The sequence below is a fragment of the Arvicanthis niloticus genome, chromosome Y, assembly GCF_011762505.2.
Source record: "Arvicanthis niloticus isolate mArvNil1 chromosome Y, mArvNil1.pat.X, whole genome shotgun sequence".
NCBI classification, from domain to species: domain Eukaryota; kingdom Metazoa; phylum Chordata; class Mammalia; order Rodentia; family Muridae; genus Arvicanthis; species Arvicanthis niloticus.
In genome coordinates, this window is record NC_133431.1 from 6,099,326 (window position 1) to 6,119,846 (window position 20,521).

The 20,521-nt window shown below is 34.6% G+C and overlaps 1 pseudogene; it reads right to left on the reverse strand.

The window, feature by feature from the left end:
• Positions 1-10,559: 10,559 nt before the first annotated feature.
• On the reverse strand, positions 10,560-19,858 carry LOC143437325 (vomeronasal type-2 receptor 116-like; annotated as a pseudogene).
• Between the last annotated feature and the right edge of the window lie 663 nt (positions 19,859-20,521).

A 20,521-nucleotide genomic window follows, 5' to 3' on the forward strand; every position in this document is an offset into this window, starting at 1 on the left:
TTGACATTTTATGCTTTGCTTAAACAGAAAGAGAAACATGAAATTTGTTGCACTGGAAGTTTGCAAAAGAGAAATTATGATCAAATATATATTATTTGAAAAATATTTAATTAAAAATAAAATTACAATTACATGCATAAATGTTTGTGTGTGTATACTAACATAATATTATTCAAAGAATGTATGTAACTTGGGTTAATAAGAATCACCCAAGATACATGGACAATCTAATATGAATTTCAGTATTATGTATGAGAAACCATGTTTATAGCCAGGGAATTAAAAAAATATGACAACTATGTTATGGCCATTCATCTTAGTTGCCTACCAGAAGTTAAAGCTATGCATTATTATTAAATGCACCCTACACTTCTGCTACAGGACATTGAAGTATAGAGCTGAAACTGAACAAGAAAATTCCTTCCTGAAGACAATCATTCAGCATAAGTGAGGGAGTTATGAAAGATTCCAAGAGAGAAAAACAAATCCAAATTCTACCCAGATGTAAAACTGGAGAGCCACCACAAAGTCTAGAATTCTACTATGGAACTGTGTCGAGTACAACTAGGAATAACCAACACCTGTGTAATTGTCCTTAATGCACTCAACAGAAACAAAAATATTTGAGACTATAAAACTAAAAAGTACCATTACCTGTTGAGGTCTTGGAGCCTAAAGTAAAATCCAATAATTATATTTCTCTAAACCAGACTAATTCTTTTTTATTGGATATTTTATTTACATTTCAGATGCCATTCCCTTTCCCTATTTCCCCTCCCTAGAAAACTGCTATCCCATACCCCCTTCTCCTTTTTGCTTTTATACAAATTTTTAAATGTTAACTGATGGCTTTATAAATTTGGTAATGCTCAATATCAATCAGGAGTGTAACCTAGTACCCAACCTAGATATATCAACTATCTTTGACTGGCGGAGACATGTGAACATTTGCCTCCATGTCTGGCCCCCCTGTCTCTTTCTCTCATCACCTAGCTCCTCCCCTCCTTCTCCTCCTCCTCTCTTTACTCCTCCTCTCCTTATTCCTCCTACTTTAGCTCCTCCTACATATCACCCTTCCTGTTAAAATAAAACTTTTCTCTCAAAATACAGTTACAGCATAACTGTACCAATTTATGTCAGTAAGGTGCAAGATAGACCTAATACCCAGTCCATCATTTTGTTGACTCAGCAGAACCTCTGTCATCTCTCCTAAATAAAAGACTTAGTTCTGAACCTGGCTTTTTTCCTGGCTTTAGAATGAATGTCAGCTGAGAACCATCCTCTCAAATCTTTTCTTTCAAAGTAAATAGCCAGGATTGGCAATGAGACTAGAAGTTTTCAACCCCATCAGAAATCCAGAATGACTGAGTTAACTGAAATTATGGGAAGCACAAAGCATAGCTTCTAAAACTTAGCCAATTTATAGAGGCTGCTGAATACCTGGACCGTTCCTATACTACAGAACGTTGGAGCATCCGATCTTCAGCCTTCTGGCCCAGGATTATCTGACAGACCTTAGTGATGCAGAATTACTAAGGGATGATTACTCTGTCTTGGCAGATATAATCAGTTGACTATTTTGCAAGTGTGTCCTTTTCTGGACAGTAATTTGTCTGCAGATGGAAAGAGGCAATTCTTGCCTAGTGGCTGTCTCACCACAATGGGAATAACTCCAAAGATGCTCAATTTCTTCTTAGAATCCAAAACAGGAAGCTGTCAGGAGCAGACAGGTGTCTAATCAAAATGAACATTAATACAGAAATCTTTGTAACGTCAATTCTGTGGACTTCTGATGTTTTGAAAACCAACTATTTATGTAAGGCAATCTGGACTGTTGTGTGTTAACTCCTCCCAGCTATTTCTAAATAAAGTATGGAAAACACCCTAACAATAAACTCAAAGCCATGAATTTGCTATAGGCCCTTAACTCACAGGCTAACCATCTCAAATAAGTTAAAAAAGTTAAAGAAGGACTGGGTCTAAGCCTTGCATTCCTAAATGTGTTATACAGGCGCAATGCCTATGATAGTAACAATATTCATCTCACTTTTATATCAATAAGAAGCTCATACCAATGAAAACCTTAAATTTGAAATCAAAGTAAATTTTGTACCATTTAAGAAATTATAACTTCATCTTAATAACAATTATACATATTTCTACCAGTAGGTTATGGCTATGCAATAAATCCTAGCTAATCCTCCCTGAGCCACCAAAACCACTAATTTTCCCTAGAAAGACAGCCCAATATTAACCACCTCAGTCCCCAAGCCCAGGGAATAGGGGTGCCGACTCTTCATTAACTTCTTCAAGCTGATTATGGGTGCTGAAATATTAGAAGAGGGGTTGGGGGAAGAGTAAATTGATACACCTCTGACACTGTGTCTTCACTGCATCCAGCTGAAATTCCAGGACATTAGAGGTTTGAGCAGGTCTGCTAAGCTTGCCTGATAAGTAGATACACCAAGGCTATGTATTCTGCAATATACAATTCTCAAAAAAGATTTTAATATCAAGATAATTGTTTGTTTGAATTCTGAAATCTAGTCTTCTGGCAGCCTGCCTCTGTCATGTCTAATCCATATAATTCTGGGAGTTTCTATGAGGGTGTGCTCCCACCATTTTCCAATTTTTGCTTTTCTGCTCTCAAAATTTCCAACATCAGAAAATCCAAACTTTCAGGCATCTAGGCCCTCCACTTCCACTTATGCCTAACCCCTTACCCCATTCCCCCCCCTCCAATTACTATGAGGGTGTGCTCCCAACTTCCTCTCATCCCCACCTGCCTGCTCTTACAATTCACTAACACTAGGGAATCCAAACTTTCAGGTACCAAATCTGTCCACTTCAACTGATGCCTGGCAAGGCCACCCTCAACTACCTATACAGGTGGGGCCATGAGTCCCCCATTTGTGTTCTTGGGCTGGAGATTTTAGAATGGCTACTCCATTCTAAATGGCTTGTTTCTTAGGACCATTTACTTGAAAAATTGTTTTCCAGCCTTTTACTCTAAGGTAGAGTCCGTCTTTGCAATGAGGTGGGTTTCCTGTATGCAGCAAAATGCTGGGTACTGTTTATGTATCCAGTCCATTAGCCTATGTCTTTTAATTGGAAAACTGAGTCCATTGATGTTAAGAGATATTAAGGAACAGTGATTGTTGTCTCCTGTTATTTTTGTTACTAGAGGTGAGCCTAAAGGAAAATCTAATAATGCTATTTCTCTAAACCAGACTAATTCTTAATGTCTACGCTTATAGCCATAAAGAAGCATGCTCTTGTTTACTCATGCTACAGATTATTTTTAACAGACTTTGTACCATTGCACAAAACCTCAACTTGTTAACATGTAAAAACAACTAACTGTGGGGTGTCCATCCCCAAGTGATATATTCACATGACCACCCACAGATCAGGGAATATCATGTAAAGAGACTGGAACATGGTGACACCTGGAGGAACAGGGTGCCTGCTAAGAGACAATTTCTTGTCTGTAATAGTGGAGCTGCATCTATGATAACTTTAAAATAGTGTCACCTAAGTAAGATATACAAAATGACATCTTGCCTCAGACTCCTAATTGATCTGGTTACAGTCATATACCACCATGCCTGACTTGACAAGTATGTTTTCATCAAAAAGAAAAAAAATTTAAGAAAACACTTCGATCCTATTGTTTTGTGTTTAAGACACAGTAGTTGATTTGGCAATATGGTCTAGTTTGATTCTTTTTGCTGTGCTAAAACATTGACCAAAGCAACTTGGTGAATAATATGGTTCTTTGTGCTTCCTAGTTATAGCCTGGCATTGAAGAAACCTAGGCAGAAACTGAAGAAGACCATGGAGGAATACAAATTACTGGTTTTCTCTGCCTGTTTTTCTTTCCTTTTTATTTTATTTTATTTTATTTTATTGAGTTAGTCAGCACTTTTTATTTTTTTTCTTTCTTTTTAAAATTTTTTTTGGATATTTTATTTACATTTCATATGCCATCCCCTTTCCCCAATTCACTTCCCTAGAAAACTCCTATCCCATGCCCCCTTTTCCTTTTTGCTTTTATACAAATTTTTAAAAATTTTGATCAAAGGCTTTATAAGTTTGGTAATGCTGAATTAGAAGTGTAACCCAATACCCAACCTAGATATATCAACTATTTTTGACTAGTGGAGATACATGAACATCTGCCTCCATGCCCCCCTCTTTCTCTCTCTTTCTCTCATCACCTAGCTTCTCCTCTCCTTCTTCTCCTCCTCTCCTTAGTCTTTCTCTTCCTCTCACCTTAGCTCCTCCTACATATCACCCTTCCTGTTAAAATAAAACTTTTCTCTCAAAAATACAATTAGAGTCTAATTATACCAATTTGTACCAGTGAGGTATAAGATACTCCTAATACTCAGTCCATCATTTTGTTGACTAACCAGAACCTCTGTCATCTCTTCTAACTAAAACACTTAGTTCTGAACCTGGCTTTTTTCTTGGCTTTAGAAAGAATGTCAGCTGAAAACCATCCACTCAAATCTTTTCTCTCAAAGTAAATAGCCAGGATTTCAGCCTGCTTTTCTATTCTGGCCAGGCTTGTATAGTTAAGGATACCACTGCCCACACTGGGTTGGGTCCCACCACATTGATCATCAATCAAGAAAATGCCCTAAAGTCATGTTCAAATTCCCTCCTCCCAAGTGATTCTAATTTGCTCAAGATGACAAAACTAACCACCACAATGGTTTACATATCTTTATCAAACTGACTTGTGAGATACATGATATGAAATTCAAAAATGATAATCAAAAAGGTAAAAAATAAATAAAATTAAATGGAAAAAATAACATTGGTAAGAATGATATCTGAGGAAGAAGCATGTGGATAGATCTCAACACATGGTCAAAGGATTTGAAAATACTAGTGTCCCATGTAAATGCTCTTCATAGGGTGACCTTGGCTGCAGATGTGCTCATTAATCAATAGAATAGAATGACCTGTTCTGTGTATTGTCATCCTGTTTCTCAAACCTTCCCTGTCATCGCCCACTCGCCCATAAAAAAGTGTTCATACTGGAAAACATGGAGGTTATACAAGGCTTTCCTGACAACAGTTGCTGCTGAGTGCCAAATCTATCAACAGAAATGACCAACCCTGATCCAGAGATGTGGCATCATTCCCCAGGGTTACCTGATAACAATCTGTTTGCCCGTTGACTATATTGGACCACTTTCTCTCTAAAATCATAATGCTTCCTCACTGGATCAGATACTATTTTGGCTGTGGAGTTGTTTCCTGCATGTAATGCTTCTCACAAAACCACAATATTACAGAATGCCTTACATGCAATTGGAGAATGCTTTAATCACCACTATGCTATACAACACAATAATACTTCTGAACAAGAAACTTACTTCAAAGTCAGGGAAGTAAAACACTGTGCACACAAAGTTTGTTACATATTTTATGTCTGGAGTGCAGGAGATCCTTTAGGATATCTCTTGATGCTACCAAGTTTTTCATTAAAGTAAACTGTAAAATGCAACAACCTAATCTAGACAGAATGACAAAGGGCACAGATACATCATATATATATATATATATATATATATATATATATATATATATATGCCACTGTTCTAGGAAAGGGGTCATAACCTGCTGAGGTGCTAGTAAAAGACAATGAAGGAACTACAAATGAGTACTAGGAGGAGGAAGTTATAAATAGCAGACAGGGCTGAATGGCCATTTGCACAAAAGAGGATTCCATCATGAATTTTTTTTTATTTTGTCAAGTATGCATTCATTTGGATATTTTTGTTTTGTAGCCTCGGTTTCTTTGTCGGGGGATGTAACACCAATATAGAGAACATGGATGGTAATCATAATGAAGTTCAACATAACATGGCAGAAGAATGTTCTTTGACAGGTACCACCAACTATTCTTAATAAATAATGTATTTTCACTTGTCCATGCCTCCTTATAAGTAGTGGGATACTATATGAATTGAACATGTGCAGTTCTTATGAATAATGAGAAATTATCTGTGAGTTCATTTGATCATCAGTCTTTTTGTGTTTATGATCCTGTTTCCATGAAGTGTCCCAACATTTCTGCCCCTTATATTCATTGGCATGCTTTCCCACACAGATTCAAGAGTCTTGAGTGGTATTGTTGTTCTATACAAACTGGTAGTAAGAAGATACTCCTGAAGACAACCCTGACTTATTTCATCAGATATGGATGAGTTAAGCTGGTCCCCAACAAGAAGCTTAACTTATGATGCATAGAATTCAAATTGCTATAAATGATACCCCATGTTACTAGAGGAAAAGGTAAAGGGAATAAAGACCAAGTGGGAACCAGACCAGAACGATTCCTCCAATTCTACACTTAAAACCACAAAATGTACCCTCTTGCAAAATTTTTCCTCATCCAATGCTCAGGGAAAAGTGAAGAAGGTGGTGGGAAAAAATCTTGAGACTGAAAGCTGGCTGTGAAGATATATCTCCTAGGAATGGCATAGGTAGACCATGATGTCTTGTTAATACTACCCCCAACATATGATCTAAAGAAGGAACACAGCAGTGAGCATACCAAACTGGATGGAAGAAAGTTTCCAAACGTTAGCCTACACAGGCATTTACAGGAAACTATAAATCAGGGAATGTTAGAGGTTTTCATTGCTATGAAAGGGAACAAAGTTACTCATGTATTTCAAAATAATGAGCCTCCAGAATATGAATTCATGCAATTTTATGTGATTTCTACAGATTTATTTCAAAATATATACATATATAAAAATACACTTGGGCATTCAGTAAGAATTAAATGAAATAAAAAGCCTGTGCATTTCAGGATTGCAGAAAGGGGAACAAAGGATATTTTAGAGACAGAATGTAAAGAAAGAACATGTAAATTACAATATAAAATACAGACTACAAAATAGCAGTTAAAAATAATGTAACAAATAATACCTTAAGAAAAAAATGACACTGGACTCAACAACATATGTTCAAGAAGGATAATGTGTGTCTGTGTGTGTGTGTGTGTGTGTGTGTGCACATAGGTGTGCATATGTGTAATATTAAGCTTAAATAAGATTTAGTAGTTCTCTAGTGCAAGTTTGGGGTCACGTAATTGTACTATCATATCATCTGCAAATAGTAATAGTGTTCTCAAAGGATAAATAGGCTGAGAAAAAAATTAGGGAAACAATATCCTTCACAAAAGTCACTAATAATATTAAATACCTTGGAATGACTCTAACCAAGCAAGTGAAAGATCTGTATGACAAGAACTTCAAGTTTCTGAATAAAGAAATTGAAGAACAACTCAAAAGATGGAAAGATCTCCCATGCTCATGGATTGGCAGGATTAATATAGTAAAAATGACCATCTTTCTGAAAGCAAGCAATTTACAGATTCAATGCAATCCCCATCAAAATTCCAACAAAATTCTTCACATAATTAGAAAGAGCAATTTGCAAATTCATTTGGAATAACAAAAAATCCAGGATAGCGAAAACTCTTCTCAACAATAAAAGAACTTCTGGGAGAATCACCTTCCCTTGAGCAGTAGTGGTAAAAACTGCATGGTATTGGTACAGAGACAGGCAAGTAGATCAATGGAATAGAATTGAAAACTCAGAAATAAAACCACACACCTATGGTCTCTTGATTTTTGTTTTGAAAAAGTAGGCAAAACCATCCAGTGGGAAAAAGACATCATTTTCAACAAATGGTGCTGTTTCAACTGGTGATCAATATGTAGAAGAATGGAAATCAATCCATTCTTATCCCCTTGTACAAAGCTCAAGTCTGAGTGGGTCAAGGACCTCCACATAAAACCAGATATACTGAAACTAATAGAAGAGAAAGTGGGGAAGAGCCTTGAACATATGGGCACAGGGGAAAATTTCCTGAACAGAACACCAGTGCTTTATGCTCTAAGATCAAGAATTGACAAATGGGACCTCATAAAATTGCAAATATTCTGTAGAGAAAAAAATAACCAAAACCAAACCAAACCAACCAAATCAAACAAAAACAAAACAAACCTGTCAATGAGACAAAATTACAACCAAGCCAACAAATTTGCAAAAGATCTTTATCAATCTTATATCTAATAGAAGGCTAATATCTAATATATACAAAGACCTCAAGTAGTTAGACTCCAAAGAACCAAATAGACCTATTAAAAATGGAGTACAGAGCTAAACAAAGAATTCTCAAATAAGGAATACCAAATGGCTGAAAAGCACCTAAAGAAATGTTCAACATCTTTACTCATCAGGGGAATGCAAAACAAAACAAACCTGAGATTCCACCTCACACCAATTAGAATGGCTAAGATAAAAAACTCAGGGGTCAACAGATGCTGGGGAGGATGTAGAGAAAAAGAAACACTTCTCCAGTTTTTTGCTGGCACAACCATTTTAAGCAGGCACAGCCACTCTGGAAATCTGTGTGGTGGTTCCTCAGAAAATTGGACAGAGTACAACCTGTGGACCCAGGTATACCACTCCTGCACATATACCCAAAAGATGCTCCAACATGTAACAAAAACACATGCTCTACTATGTTCATAGCAGCATTGTTTATAATAGCCAGAAGTTGGAAAGAACCCAGATGTCCTTCAACAGAGTAATGGATACAGAAAATGTGGTACATTTACACAATGGAGTACTAATCAGCTACTAAAAACAATCAATTCATGAAATTCTTAGGCAAATGGATGGATGTAGAAAATATCATCCTGAATGAGGTAACTCAGTCACAATAGAATACACATGCTGTGTACTCACTGATAAGTGGATTTTAGCCTAAAAGTATGGAATACCCAAGATACAATTCATAGTCCACATGAAGCTCAAGAAGCAGGAAGACCAAAGTGAGGAAACTTCAGCCCTTCTTAGAAGGTGGAAAAAATATACATGGGAGGAAATATGGAACCAAAGTATGGATCAGAGACTGATGGAAACACTTTCAGAGGCTGCCTCACCTAGGGCTCAATCCCATATACAGACACAAACCCCAGACACTATTGGGGATGCCAAAAGGTGCTTGTGACAGGAGCCTAATATGGCTCTCTCTTGAGAGGCTCTTTCAGAGCCTGGAAAATACAGAGGCAGATGCTCACAGCCAACCATTGGACTGGGCATGGGATCTCCAATGGAAGAGTCAAAGAAAAGACTGAAGGAGGTGAAGGGGTTTGCATCCCATAGGAAGAACAACAATATCAATCAACCAGACCACCCAGAGCTCCCAGAAATTAAACCAGCAACCAAAAGAGTACACATGTAGTATCCCATGACTCCAGCTGTATATGTAGCAGAGGATGGCCTTGTTAGACATCAACTGGAAGAGAGGCCCTGAGTCCTGTGAAGGCTTGATGCTTCAGTGTAGGGGATTCGAAATCAGAAAGGCAGAAAGAGTGGGTAGGCAGGTGAGGAAGCACTCTCATAGAAGCAGGAGGAGGGAAAATTGGATAGGGAATATCTGGAGGGGAAGCCATAAAATGTGATAACTATTGAAATGTAAATAAATATAATATTCAATTAAAAAGGAAAAAAAGATTTAATACCTCTTATTCTAAAAAATTCATAATGAGACCCTTCATCTAGTATGCATTATATGTCCACAGAACTCACTGATCTTATTTTGATAAAGGTATTGTGTATGATATTATTTTCACTACTGATATTTCTCACCCAATGAAACATGTTCATTTCATGTTTAAGTGGAATGTTTTCATAAAAGTACAAGAGTCTTATACTGCAGACACAATCCGAACCCCATATTCCTTTTCATATACTGTACACTTCTTAATATGTTACCTGATATTTTTAACATATTCATGATACATTGTAAGTTACTTTAAAAGACTGCTCTTCTGTGATGGCCATCAACAATATGCAATGTTGCCATTATGCTCCACACACTTCTAAAACTCTTGTTTCTCTTTTTAAATTGGTTCTTTTTATTGCATCAGTAATTCATAATCTATAATATTCCAAATCATTAATGAGACAATTTACCATTTTGCTAATGTCTTAGTTTCTGTTACTGTAACAAAACACCATGGTCAAAAGGAACATATGAAAACTGTATTGATTTCCTTGTGTACCTTTGTCACAGTTAATTGAATGACACCAAGACAAGAACATGGATGCAGGAGCCCAGTTAGAGTCTATGCAACTATGCTCATTACTGCTGTCATGTCCATGCTGTCTCAAATCCTCTTATAATTCCCAGAACAACATGCCTGGAGGTGGCACTGTTCACAAACCATTGGGTCACCTTATATTAATCATTAATTAAGAGCATTGCTTACACATACATGTCAAAAGGATGGCAGCTATGCCTCAGTTGAGATTACCTATACTCAAAGTTGAGGTTTGTGTAGTCATGAATGAAACCATTTTTCACCAAGCCTCAGTCTTAGGTATTTCATTAGGCAGTGCTATCCTGCTGTGATAGTATATTATTTAAAATTTTTGTATGACTTAGTAGTACTTTTGTTAAGACAAAGCAGGAAGATATGTTGAGTACCATCTAACATTTTAAAACTAATGAAGTTTCAATGATGAAACTTATCTTTGAACTTCTGAAGGGAATTTAAATCTTGTCTCAATAAAATAACCTAACACTTTGGGATGAAAATACACCCTAGCAACCCAGCACTAGAAGCCAAGATGGAGAAGACCTCCACAACTAACATGACCTTTCCCCTGGTGCTGTGGTACACAGGGAGGAAAGTGATCCAGACACTGCAGAACACCAGCATGCTGAAAGTTAGGAACTTGGCTTCATTGAATCTGTCAGGAAGGTTCCTAGCCAAGAAAGACACAGTGAAGCTCCCCAGAGCCAAGAAACCCAAGTATCCCAGGACAAAGTGGAAAGCAATGACAGAGCCTTTGTTGCAAATAGTGACAGTCTTCCCATGTTCAGATTGTATATCTCTGTCAATAAAGGGAGGAGATGTTACCAACCAGGTTCCACAGAGAACAAGTTGGATTAGGGTACACATGGGGATGACCAACTTAGGTGCTGCTGTTATAATCCCTCTCATCCTTCTCCCAGGGGTAGTGAGCTTGAAAGCCAGGACCACAGTTATTGTTTTAGCCAATACGGTACAAAGAGCCACTGTGAAAAACACTCCAAATGTGGTTTGCTGCAGGATTCAGGTGGCCTGGTTGGGATGTCCAATGAAGAGCAATGAGCAGAGAAAACAGAAGATGAGGGAGATGAGCAGGATGTAACTGAGAATGCGGTTATTGGCCTTCACAACAGGAGTATCCTTGTGCTTCACAAAAATGACGAGGACTAGAATTGTGATGGCCGAGAAGCACAGGGCCATGCAGGCTAGAGCCATCCCCACTGGATCTTCATAAGCCAGAAAGGACACAGCTCTTGGGAGGCAGTGGGTTTGCTCTAAGTTGGCATACTTATCATCTGGACACTTCACACACTGTTCCATATCTGCTAGTGAACAGTAAACCATTATAAGATATTATAATTATGCAGACAATAATATTATGTATATTATTAATATAATAATATTATTATATATTATTAATATATAATATATAATAATATATTATTAATATACAATATATAATGATATACTAATATTATTATATTATCATATAATAATTATATATAATAACAATTATATATGTAATAATTATACATAATATGATAATAATTATATATAATAATTTTAATCTTATTATATTAATATTATAATATTAATGTTATATTATTATAATATTATTATAATAATATAATATTATTATATGTATTATATAATAATAAACAATTACATTAATATTTATAATTATTAATATTATTAATGTTATAATATTATTAGTATAATAACAATATTGCGTATTTGTATTATTCATAGGATATATCAAAACATAATTTAGTGTTGAGCATCTATTTCATTCCTTATCGCCATAGGGACCACTATCTTATGATTGATCTCTATTAACATATGCTTGTGATGGAACAAAACACCATCATAAGGAAAGGAACAGAAAAAACATTATTTATGAAACAAAACAAGGAAAACTATGATGAATAATATGCATCATCTCAGATTATGACATTCCTCAAACCATAAATTCACAACTCACAGACAAGAGTCGTGTGCAGACATAGGTATTGATGTCAGTTCATGAAACACATTATGTACTTTCTTTGCTTTGAGAGTTGTTCCCTTTGTCTATACCTACCCATAGGCACCAGAGCACACAATTCTTCCTGCAAATACTGTTTGCAAAAAGTAATATTTTCATTCTAGAAACTGTATGCCTCACTGACAAATGCATGTCCCTGTCATTGTGGTAAGATCTCTTTCTTCCCAACTACACATTTAAAGCTATAAGGCATGAAGATTATGGATATTTACATTCATCCCTCTTTCCTTAGCTAGGCTGGGATTGATGATAAGTGCTATCCCCTCTCTTGCTGCATTCTTGAAATCTTCACTCTTGTTTTAATTTTTTGCCAAGACACACTTAATCCTTTAAGCCATTTAAGCTCTTAAAATATCTTTCATTAAACAATTACCGTTACCATGAGCATCTGGTCTTAATATAAAATCAGTAACCATCATATTGTGAAAGAAATGTGCTGTTTGTAGAATATATTGTAGATTATTTGCTGAGTTCAAAAGAAGTTTATATTATTTAACTGATTATGTTCTAAACATGAGAGTTTAGGTCTTCAGTTTCCATCTAGGCCACATATTTCTAGTCTGGAATGAGAAGGTATTCGAATTCAACAATTTCTCTTCTGCATGCAAGCATGTACCTGTTTCATTGGAAACCTCATTTTCTGGGCACTGGACACAGTCAAAGCAGCAGTCTGCTGTTTCTTTCTGATGAATTTTCCTGAATCCAGCAGTACATGGTACACTACACCTGGAGGAGGGAACCTGAAGCAACATATATGTAGTAGTGTGTGTGTGTGTGTGTGTATGTGTGTGTGTAGTTCATGTATACATCATATGTATAATGACCCATAGATTGGTATGTGGGACATTAAAAGATATGAATTTAAATACTCCCCTAATAACTAGCATTACTTAACATTTTTATTTTGTATTACCCCGAAATGCACTGAAAGTCACAGTACATTTATATAACATGTAATATTATATGTGCAACATTCAGTTTGTAGCAATTTAAAATTTTTCCTTCTTAAACTGATTAATCAAAAAGGAATGTTTATTTGGCATCAGTTTCTCTATAATTATTTATAAATAAAAAAATAAGAACACTGAGTTGTATGGTAAATCAAGAATGAGTTTTTTGATGAGCATGAACAAAATATGTTATATAAGACTCTCATAAAATTAATGAAGTTTTCCTAAGTTTAAAAGAAAACGTTGAACCCCCTATCCCACCGACCCCCTACTTCTATGAGGGAGCTCCCCTACCCACCCACCCACTTCTGCCACATTACCCTGTCCTTTCCCTATGCTGGGGCACCAAGCCTCCACAGGAACAAGGGCCTCCCCTCCTACTGATGCCCGATAGAGGAATCCACCACAGAATAGGGGAAACCAGGAATGCTAATGATATTTAAAATGTAAATAAATAAAATAACTAATAAAAAGATATAAATTTTAAAAACCTTGAATCTGGAGAAAGATTTCTGTTAATAAATATGTGCTGTACTTAATTAAACTATAAATATGTTCACACAGGATCAAAAAATTCTGTGATTTACATATAGTTACAAAATTTTAATTATATATATGTATATATACATATATATATATATTTGTATATATATAATACTATATGTTTAGTAAATATATTCCTGTGTCATGTTGTTGAATAGACATGTGGGTGCAACTGAACATGAAATCCAGAGGCCTTTGATCCCTATGACCAGATTTACATGAAGTTGAGAGTTATCAAATTTTGGTGATTGTAACTGAGGATGGTCCTTTGTAAGAGTAGCAATTGGTCTTAACCACAGAGCTATTACTTCAGTGCCTCATACTTTAAAATTTAGATATCCTGAAAAAACCCTGTGGTATACCCACTGATGTTCCTCCTGTGGCCCACTCCAAGTCTTCCGATATGTGAAGTTGTTGACTGTGTGGGAAACAAGGAAAATAGCTTCCTATTTTCACTTTTAATCCAAAGCCTTGAGGAAAATTCCAAATGATGAAAATGTCATATTCTTCACACTGATTTTCTCTATGGTTCATGTTCACCAGTTCTCCAACAGGGTTAGTAAATACCCTGGTTTTCAACAAGGAAGCCACCTAAATGAGATGCATTATTAGATAATTACATATGCATATCAATAAAGGGAGTGCCAAATTCAGAATTTCCTCTATTTTTTTAAAGACTTTCAGAAAAGACAGCTGTATTAAAGTAATCTTGTGTAGTAAAATAAAATATACCCTATTGATAATTAAAATTAATATACTGAATACAATTTTCGATGATAAAATGTGCTAGAAAAATTATTACCAGATATCAGGTAACATGGTGTGTTTGTGTGTGTGTTTCTGTGTGTGTGTGTGTGTAGTGTGCACATGTTTGTCAAAAATACTTTGTAAAAAAATGGAAGCCATGTATGTGCAAATGAAGGGGAAGTCTGAATGTCTGCAAGTTGTGAAAACTAAGGATGATTCTGGGTATTTCATAAATATATATTATGCGTGCACAAAAAAACCACAAACTTAATAAAACGTGCAGTCTTAGTCATTTATGGTTATATAAATAATTGTTAAGTTAAATGAATAACTATTAATCCTAGATCATGTACCTGTTCTTTTGTTTGTTTGTTTGTTTTGTTTTGAGACAGGGTTTCTCTGTGTAGACCTGGTTGTCCTGGAATTCATTTTGTAGACCATGCTGGCCTAGAACTCAGAAACTGATTAAAAAAAAACTTGAATCTGGATTGGCCTCTGCCAATCAAGTGCTGGGATTAAAGGTGTGAGCCATCACTGCTCAGCTCATGTACCTATTCTTGAGAAATTATTCTTTAGAAAAATATTTTAACCTAGTCATCACTTAAGGCTTTTATGGTAAAACTCTTGGCTCCTATTTTAACTTTTGAATTCATTTGGTGATATGTTGAGAGAGGTTTTCACAAACTCCCTGATATTCATAAAAATGTATTGTTTCCATTTACATCTTATTTTTGTGTATGATATTTATCCATTTAAAGATTCATTAGGGAGTTTTGCAGTGTAGAAATGTTTCCACTGAGAGAATAATTTCTAACAAATGTACAGTTGTTTCTCAGGGTCCATTTAAAGATCACATTGATTTATCTAAACATCATGAAATGTAAGAAATTTTACCTGCAGACAGTCCATGAATTCTCCCTTGGGTTCTGCCATTTTCTGAGACTCTACTTGTTGAAGAATGAGTTCATGGTAGGTGTAGGCCAAAGCATAAATTGCGTTGTACAAATTATAACCTTCATCACTCAGGACCATGTCATATTTGTGCAGTGTTGTCCATTCCAATGTGTTGATGAATGTAAAAGGAACCATTTTATTGCTGTTCTTAGAGATTGAACAATTAAAATAATTCCACCCCAGGACAGAGTCAGAAATGCTCACTGGGTATTTGCCAGTGTTTATTGTTTGCATAAAATTCCTAAGTTTAGCAGTCTCACCTTTGTAGTGTGCAAAAGTGACAGTCCCATGGAAGAAATCAAGGGTAAAATCTTTTTTTATTTGTGATAACATCCCATTGTGAGATTGTGATCCAGATTCTCTGAGCACCTAAATATCCCCATCTTCTAAAGCTGATTTCTACAGTAGAGTTCATGTCACCATAAATGACAACAACCCTTGCTGTTGATGTTGTAATTTGTTCATCATATACCTTAGCCCTTGTCATGTATAAGTGCGTGTTTTCTGGGATCACATTCACAAAAGCTAAACAGATCCCATGCCTTTGCATTTCTTCTCTCATGTCTGAGAGAAACTGAATACCCTGGTCATCATCTGAGATGACCAGTCCTATCCAAGTCCATCTAAAATGAAGCATCAAGGAAACCATGCCATAACACAAATGGGTGTCCTTGGTGGCTTCCTCATAGACAAAGGGCAACTGGTCATGGTCACTTAGGTTAGGATTAAATGGTCCAATGGTCCAAAGAAAACCTAAAGAATACAGAAGAGAAGATGAAACATCCACATGAGGAATATGATTGTTAGGACACTTGGACTTACATACAGGTAATGTTACTCACCTTCAGAACTCCTGTTAAGGATAAGATTATACTCTCTCTCTCTCTCTCTCTCTATATATATATATATATATATATATATATATATATATATATATTTCTATTAGATTCTAGACTATTTCTGACAAGTCTGAATGTCCTATAAAACAGTTTTCTCTGTTTGCTTAAATATGATTTTTAACTCTTTATCATATATATATGTGTATATATAAAATATATAATATATACTATATATACACATATATACACACACACAATATGTGTGTGTATGTGTGTAGCAGCACACACATAAGTGCATGCTCTCCTAGCTATGTTGTAGGCACATGCAAATGAAATTTAAAAGTTGTTAACTATTCCAGTGTTATGCCTTCTTACCGTTGGTGTCCTAGAATAAAGTGCTAGTCTTAAGGATGATTTCCATGATGGTCCTATAATGTCTGCAGCACACGTTGGATCTAATCCACAGATATAATTAATAAACTCCAAACTATGGTTTTGTTGTGAATATACATTATCCAGAATTCCCAATGTATCTCCACATAGGCCAACAATGATGTCGAAATACAAAGACATGTTGGGTAAAAGATAAGGATTCTTGTTGATCTCTTTAGCAGCAAAAATCATTACCAGAAGAAACTCAGATTTTCTTTTTTGTATTCTAGAACAAGGCATAAAAGTGATTAAGGGAGATGTATGAAACACAAAATATAAATTGCAAAAATTTGTAATATGAGACACGCTATATTTCTGTCTAAATTTCTTGAATAAGTTTCATAAATTAGAAGTCTATAGAACTCCATACAATTTAAGAATTCATAGATGTATGGTACTATAATATGATAAATTTTGTATTCGTGAAAACTGATAAAGATTATTTATATCTCTGTCATCTTTGAACTAGATTCTTGTTCTCTTGAGCAAGACTAATTTAAAGTATATTTGGAGTTGTAATTCCACAGATAAATAAATATATAAGCATGGCTTAAACCACACATAAAAGCTATAACACATTCTCCTTAAAATTTTTATTATTTAAATGCAATTTATACATCATATTTTTATTGAGTATTTTGAGAATGAGGTAATATATCAAAAATTTGTTCAACTTTTATATTCATTTTTTCATAACCTAAAATATTATTAATGAATATTTAATAATATCCATAACTGAGAATCCTATATCTAACATTGAGTACTAAATTGTTTCAAGACATACAAAATATTTTGGGGGACTTTAGCAAAGGAGAATAAAATATTAAAAAGGAATCATTAAAAATTATATTCAAAAGCCCTTATATGATATAGTGTGAGAGTATTCAAAGCACATTATCCATCTGTGTACATTGTCTAACAATCAGTTTACTTAAAATGATTATCAGTGTTTGTAGGAAAGAAATTATTTCATCAGTAAGAATATTTGACAGATTTTAAAATAGCAAACTCTCTTTGTAGTAAACATTAAAAATGCTAGTTTTATGCACAGTGAAAAAATTATCAATAATATTTTCATGATTTTTGTAGAACATGATGTTAATATTTTCAACTGTTAATATTCAACACACAATAATTAAGATATATTTTATATAAATCAATTTATCTATTTCAAAATATACAATATGATACAATTATCCACATAACTAGAATATTGACCTTTATGCACATCAATTTAAATTTACCTTTCAGTGTATTGTTACTATGTCAATTTCATTAAAAAGGTATCAGGTTTCTCTTAACACCTCAGTCTTCTTAATTCTTTAAGAACTTCTAAGTGATATCTGAACACAGAAATCTTCTCTCCCTATGAAATGTGCTCACCTGGCCCAGGAGAGTCAGCAGATTATATACTACAATTAGCAATTACCTCTTGTCAGAAGTAAAAATGAAAAACATCCTCTTTTGATGAAATTTGCAATTTCAATTGGAGTGTTTGAAGCTAAGTTTTTCTTTTGAAACCTGAAAAGTGCATTGGCCCAGTTCATATATTTATAAATTTAAACCTAATTATGGCTTATAAAAATGTCACCAATGAGAATTTTCACTATTTTTCTACTGAGGTGTAGGATAAAACAGAATACATCAGAAATGAAATTCCTACTGACATAACAGAGAAGTATAATAATGTGAAGCCACCATCACTATCAAAGTGCACACAGTGTTCTGCGGCTAACAATTGAGAAACATATTCTTTAAATCCCAAAGACATGAAAATTGAATAAGAGATTGGTTGAAGAGTCAAAGACAGAAAACTACAGGAAAACTCAGTCACAAAAAAAGTAGTCCCAGTCATACAGATTATGTAAAATGTGAGTGATTTCAACGGTCCTTCCTACATGATCGGCAGGCACAAATGATAACATCTCACACTTGGGATCTCAGAACTATGTAGCCACATTAAGAACAGGTTCTTATCTACAAGAAATGCATTTATTCTCCTAGATCTTCTCTAATGTTGTATTTATTTGATAATTAATAGATATATTAATATATAATAATAGATATATTAATATATTATATTAATATATAATATATCTTAATTAATATATAATTATTATATTATATATAATATATATATAATAAATAATATATAATATAATTATCTTAATTAATATATATTATATATAATATATAATATAATATATTAATATATAATATTAATATATAATATAATAATTAATAATATATTAATAGATATATTGACCTGGTAGTGATAATAAGCCTAATATGTGACTGAGTATTTGCATAATTGGACCAAAAGATTATTCTGGTAACAGAATATGAAGCTTGGCAGTCTTTATCCACATTAAGTGTCAACTCCAGACTGGCAGGAGGGATGCATTTAAAGAGTATTTTAAAAAGCAAGGTATATATGTAATGTTATATTACATTATATCACAAGTAATATGATATATATATATATATATATATATATATATATATATATAGTTATTCATGTAATCAGGTATAGTAGACCAGCACATACACAAATATTTCAATGGCTGAATGTATGCCTAACTTTTGGAGACCAAAATTTGATAACCTTTTTATGAAGGCATTTAGATGCCTGCTCATACAAGAATCAATGGCAGACAATAGAATATAGGCAGTGTTGGAGTCTCTTCATATTGAGCTCTTCCCAAAGGTGAGAACTGTGAATTCAAGGTAGATGAAGAGACATCTTTCAAGACAAGATATCCACAAACACTCAACAGAATCTAGTCTCTCTCATTGTCCAACATTGTGAACTGGAGCCCAGCGAAATAAACATAAACTAAACTGTGACACATTTCAAAGTATTAAAATAGTCAATGATGTAATAATTTTCAGTAGTTCCTAAAGTAACAGGGGGGAGAACAGGACAGAACCCTACAGTTTTTTTTATACTGTTAAATATTTCTAATTCATGACCTTGAAGAAGGAAACATATTTAATGACTTACCTAAAAGGAATAAGTTGATTATAGAAATTGTCTTCAATAGCTTCCTCCGATACCATAAGGAAAAAACCACAGTCACTTCTCAAATGTCCATCATTATCTTCAATATTCTTTATCCTCCAAAAGCAACTGAGTTCAGTCCAACAGCACAAAATGAGAGAAAACTTCAGGAGCAAAAAGGAAATAGTGAAACCACGCAGCTTCTTCATGTTTGCTAGGATCTAATCTAAGCCAGAGCATTTGCTTAATCTGTTTTTTATGCAGACAAACATATCACACACACACACACACACACACACACACTCACACACACACACACACACACACATTTACAACTATGTGTCTGTTTTTAAGGCTACTGCTGTTTGGATATCTACTTAATTATATTCAACAATAATTTTCCACTCATCTTATGTAATGCTCCCTGGATTCAGTGGGAAAATTCTTGCCTCAAGCTCTACATCTGAGGTCTGAAAACTTTTGATCAAAACATTGTTGAAAACATGTTGTGAAGATCATGTTATCCATCCTCAGGTGCCATGATTTCATTCATATCCATGGCATAAATATTTTCAGAAAGTATCTTCTCCTGGACAGCTGGGACCAGACCATGTGTCAACAGCCATATGTATGAACACAATGGATCTCATCAGAACTTCCATAGTAAGACAATAGTTGAGAAGGTCATAAGCGTTCCTTAACATTTAGACATTGAGTTTAATCATGGGACGTTATATCTTCCATTGTCTAGTGTAGGGAAGGGCACTCTCACATACAACTTTGGGGCAGGTGTTGAGCATTCTCTCTCTTGTTCTTATACTATTATATGCTAGTCATGTTCACAAAATCTTGTCAAATTCTTGTAATATCTG